This window comes from Pteropus vampyrus, unplaced genomic scaffold (genome assembly GCF_000151845.1).
Source record: "Pteropus vampyrus isolate Shadow unplaced genomic scaffold, Pvam_2.0 Scaffold13, whole genome shotgun sequence".
Lineage (NCBI taxonomy): Eukaryota > Metazoa > Chordata > Mammalia > Chiroptera > Pteropodidae > Pteropus > Pteropus vampyrus.
The window spans coordinates 11,685,587-11,691,368 of NW_011888794.1; the positions used below are offsets into that span (position 1 = coordinate 11,685,587).

The window sequence follows — 5,782 nt, forward strand, 5'->3', positions numbered from 1 at the left end:
AACATGTGTGTGTGTATCTCAGGCTTCCTAGTTGTAATCAACAATTTCGTTTTGGATGACAGAAACAGAAAAGGAATTTATTAAACAGATTTTATATAGCTACATGATTCAACAGGAGCTCTATGGAATCAGATCAATGCAATCTATGGAATCAGGATCAACTTATAAAACCATATGCAGAATTCATATGGCAAGAAAAACACTGCCACCCTTGGTTACCAATTGCCATGTGTTATGACTTCCTCTGTTGTCACTACTACACGGGGAACTTGGTTCTGTAGGCTTCACTACTCTTGTTTGCCACTTAGGAGAGAGATCCATGGTCCCTTTTTCTAGCATCATTAGCTTCTGAATCCAAGTCAACACAAGTGTCACTGATTGGTAGAAACCAGACCACATGCCTGAGTCTCTGTTACAAGGAAGTCTGAGAAAACAAGAATCTAGCATGTTGAGCATCTATCAAAGGGAATAGTCCCTTATTCCCAACGAGATTCTTATGGCGAAATGTTCCCAAATATACAAAGGGGATTTAGATGTCTCAGGGTCATAAAGAATAACAATGTCCACCACACTGTGGCAGAGATTGCATCTTATCTGTCTGTATATCCCAACATATAACCACATGCATATAATATATTAGGCACTTAATTTAATAAAATCAAATAATAAAGAACATGAAGAATAAGTGAAGTTTACCTTTATTATTTATTAAAATGTAAATCAAGGCACACAATTTTGAAGCCATGCCAAATTTTATAGGTGAACCCATAAGTATATGAGATCAGTAGATTGGTTCTGTTTACTATAATATTGAACAATTACTTAGATGAGACGTATATTAAAGTGCAAGTATTTGTTCATTTAATGAATAACTGTGGCAGATTTATTAGAAATATGTTATTCCAGGACTCCTGAAGCAATAATTTCTCATTTGAATTCAGTTGTCAGGGAGAAAAGGCTAAAGCAGAATTAGTGTAATATTATTCACTTGGGATAGAGAGTAATTAATAAATATATCTGAGAAAATGTTTTGACCACTCTGAAAAAGTAACCGATTAACGGAGCACGTCACTCATGGCCCGCACACCATTCATTCATCATTCAGCACACATTTACTAAAGAAACTGCAACACGCCGAGCATGTTGTTGGAGCTGAGGATGTATCTATCCTACGTACAAAAAACAGTGTCACATCTCCCCCTTAGAGAGCAAAACAGTGGAGAAATTCTCCTTCCAAATAAATGCAGTTGAGGTTCTAAAATGTTCATCAGAAAGTTATTTTTGCCTAAATTATCATACATGTTTCTATGTCACTCCAGATGTAATTGTCAAGTACAGTTTGCATGTCTTCGCTCTTTGCCATATCCTTTCTTTGGCCTTTCCTTCCATATGCTTGTCTCTCTCCTGCCTGTGGTTTTCTATTTCTATCTCTCTTGAAAAAAAGAAAGAAAGAAAGAAGATGCCACTTTGCCAGCTGCATAAACTACATGAGGAAATGACATCCATCAGCCTTACCTCTGGTGGCAGTCTGTCCTGGTCATGTGCAGCATGCTGCTAACTTTCAGGTGTACAGAATGCCCTTGCCACCCGACTATGGACATACGAATATAACCTCTCCTTCTGTATGTGCTTTCATAGTTTTGTGGAACTTTCAAGGAAAGAAAATTTAATTCATCCTTCGTCTTCCTTCTTTCTGAAGGACAGGAGGCCAGAGCTTTTGTCCACTGGTTCACAAGCCTATTGGTTGGAGTTTGCCCTCAACAGCATAAGTTCCTTTTTCAGGCTGTACTTTCGCATGGACTATGGGAAACAGAGCATGAGAAATTGGGGGGAAGAAATGAACAGACTCACTGTTCATCTGAACAAGATGTGTCTGATCTCACAAGGAGCTGTGTCCATCACAGCAGCCTCTCCATCAGAGGAAGGCCAAGGGAAGGTCAAGTAAATATGCCACTGCATATGTTTTGATGTAGCAGCCAGTTCTAGAAATTTCCCTGACAATATTCCTCCAGCCAATAAGCTGATTTTATTAAACCTTCCTCCTTGTCAGCTAAGCAGCAATTGGAGGTAAGTTGTATCACAAGCTTTGACGGGCCAAATAGTTTGGAGATAGTTATCATCTTATGTGATAGTTTTCAAATTCTGAAAACTATAAATCCCGTCAAATAGCAGCCCTAGAAGCATCAGAGTTAGGGGTGTACAGATATTTTCTATCTACTACCCAAAGTATGTTTGTTCTTAACCGCATTCCAAAGGCCAGATGCTATAACATCACCAACTCTGCCCTGAGAGAAAAAAAGAGTGTACTTTAATTTTAAATCTTAGGTGTCTGAAGTCACCACCATTTTTGACCCATAGCCTGCACACCTGTATATATAACACTTCACACACAAATTCTAGGGATTAAATACCTCAGTGTCTTTAGGAGCTAGAAAGGTCATGTGTATGAGGGAGGTAAGCCAGGCGGACACCACACCAAACTGGCTCACACACCCTCAGCTGCAGGCAGCGCTATAGCCGCTCAGTTCTAAACGAACACTGCCACATGGAAATGAAGGTCCAGTGACAGTGGGTCAGGGCTTTCTAACGACAAAACAGAAATCAGGATATTTATGTAAAATCTCTCAATTTTTAAATTTAAAAATGATTTTAAGTATTGTTAAAACTTTTTTTTTTAAGTTCTACTGTTGGCAAATAATTCTAAAGTATGTTAAATGTGCAAAACAAAACATGTATAAGCAAGGTTCTTATCTGCTGATATAAATATATTAATTCCTTCTTGTTCAAGTGAGGTGGGAAAGAGAATTTCAAAATTCCAACTTAATTCCTTAAATCAATTAATGGATATGCTTTCAGTAAGTACCTCTGAAAGTTCTAAAAAGTATGGTCTGTCCTAGGACAGCCAATAGGGATGAATTCTATTATTTTAATCCTTAAGGTCCTTGCCACTGTTCAGACCCAAATTTCTATAATTCCGTGAGTCATGAAGTAAAAAATAAATTGGTACTTTTTGAAAACACATGCCAAGCCTATGCCAATGATCAAAGAAGTTTACAAAATCACCTGATCTAAACTCAATTCAAGAATATTCGCAATCAAGGTATAACTTTTATTTACTCTTCACTCAGGTGAACACATAAAACTTTCAAATGCCCAGTATTTCCTTTGACTCTATAATACAGGAAAATGCCTATATTAAAATGGATGAGCATTTCACTATATTCTGACCGACATGTCACTATATTCTGACCAATGACACAATACAGTCATCTCGTTGCCCATGTTAATTTCTGTTCATTGAAAAACATTTAGAATTCCTAAGTTCTTGCAGAATTTAGGTATTAAAGTCATGTTCAAGTCTACAGCCATGCCACCCTGAACGTGCCCGATCTCATCTGACTTCAGAAGCTAAGCAGGATCAGGTCTGGTTAGTACTTGGATGGGAGACCACCTAGGAAGACCAGTTGCTGTAGGCTTTAAAAAATAATAATAAAAAAAATAAAGTCATGTTTCAGTGTCATGGCACTAAACATCGTCTGGATGTTTCTGATAATCTTCAAAGTAAAACCATATAATTTACATTTTTCATTAGAAAATTATACCCATTAAATGTTTTTTTATTTTTTCTGATAGGAATTTACGTTCCCAGGATAAAATAAACAAAGAAATGTGATGGTGAAGATAACATTAAAACAGACTCTTCGCACTGGTGACACCAGTAGACACGGTTATAATGCGCTTAACCCCCTATCGCAGTTTTGACTCTGAATCAAACTATCTAGAAATGTGTCAAGTACCATAAATATAATTAGAAAACCTATTGAATATTAGTCACATTATATCTTTTCCAGAAGACTTTGCTCTGCACAGTAATTTAATCACACAGGGAAAATCTGACTGAATTCCCCCCCCCCCCAAAAAAAATGTAGCTCTTTCTAAAAACCGAAAGCCACGTACAACATAATACATCTTTTGGTGTAGTATGACTCCTACCTTAATAAATCATAAAGATTCATGTAACAAAACAAAATGGCATGCCTTCTTTCCATCTTCGTTTTTATTAAAGTATATAACTTACTATGTAAATTCTCATGATCAACTTCCCTTGTTTTAGAGCAAACCTTAATATGACTGCATATGTTATAAGTTTCCCAATATAATTTTTACTAAATACCCACTAAGCCATTATTCATAACTCACAGCTTGTTACTTTCAGAATTAATGCCTAAATGGCTACATATGTATAATCTGGTGACAAATGCTAAACAATTAAAGCTTGGAAGGTAGTATCTTCAAATGTACTTAACCGTAACCTTGTATCTACAGCAATAAAAATTGATTGGAGAGTCATAATGTAATATTATCCCTAACTTTTTTCCTCTAGTTTGGACCAGTAGACTGCCAAAATATATTTCTTTCCTTCCTTCCTTCTTTCCATCCTTCTTTCTTACCTTCCTTCCTTCCTTCCTTCCTGCCTTCCTGCCTTCCTGCCTTCCTTCTTTCCATCCATCTCTCCCTTTCTCCCTCCCCACACTCTCCCTTCATTCTTTTTCAGCTTTATTGAGGTATAGTTAACAAAATCATAAGATATTTAAAATATACAATGTAATAATTTGATATGTGTTTACATTGTGAAAGGATCCCCCCATTGAGTTAATTAACAAATTCATCACCTCACTTATTTACCGTTTTTTCTTTTAGTAAGAACATTTGAGTTCTACATTTTTGCCAAAGTTCAATTACATAATACAGTGTCATCAACTATAGTGATCACGTTATACATTAGATCCTCACACCTACTCCTCATATAGCTGAGAGTCTGTACCTTCACACCAGCCTCTCCCTATTTCTTCCATCTCCCGGCACCTGGCAACCCTTTTCTACTTTCTGTCTTTCTCTGTCTGGCTTATTTCACTCAGCACAACGCTCTCTGGGACTTCCATGTTGTTGCAATGGAAGAATTATATATTTTTAAAAGACTATATAATATCTGATTATATATAAACAAAACCTCAGTGTCTGTCAAAGGATGACGCATAGCATTTTTCTCTACAGATTTTGAATTATTTCTGCCAGCCTGATTGTCCTCAACTTGTCTTCATATTGGAATTACCTGGAGAGCTTCAAAAAATGCTAATGATTTTGGTCCATCCCCAGAGATTATGATTTAATTGATTTGGGATGTGTCCTAAAATTTGGAACACTTTAAAAGATTACCAGAGGATTCTAATGTGCAGACAAATTTGGGGATCATTATGATAGTTCAACGTCGTGGCTCGTTTATAGATATTTCCTGAGCATCGGAAATCTTGTAAAGTGCCTGTATCTCACAGAAAACACTAAGTCCACAAAGATATTTTTAAGAGTATAACTCTCCTAAAGGATCAGGGCTGAAAGAAGTTCGTAGAAGTAACTATACTTATAAAAAATATGTGTAAAGAATAGTGACTGGGGCATTGGAGACGTGTTTCTGAGATGGTGATCCTAAAGAAATCCTGTGTGTTCCAATGAATTTGAAGCCAGAAGACTCCTCTGAATGAGGCCTTGGGCTCATCCACATTATGGTGAGAACGAAACACTCATTCCAATAAACGTCTACAAGGTGCTCAGCGTACTGGGAACCACATTACAGCAATTCCACATGCAAAAGAAAGTGTCAAAAAAAGGAACTTTATGTACAGCGTAAGACAAAAAAGACAGCAGTCCCCAGTCATTGGTGGTTTCGCTTTTTATGATTTCGGTTACCCGTGGTCAACTGCGGACTGAAACTATTAAAGGGAAA

At 36.9% G+C, this 5,782-nt stretch overlaps 1 pseudogene; it reads left to right on the forward strand.

Annotated features, from left to right (window-relative positions):
* The first annotated feature begins 3,357 nt into the window (after window positions 1–3,357).
* LOC111733286 lies at window positions 3,358–3,476 on the forward strand (annotated as a pseudogene).
* The last annotated feature ends 2,306 nt before the right edge of the window (window positions 3,477–5,782 follow it).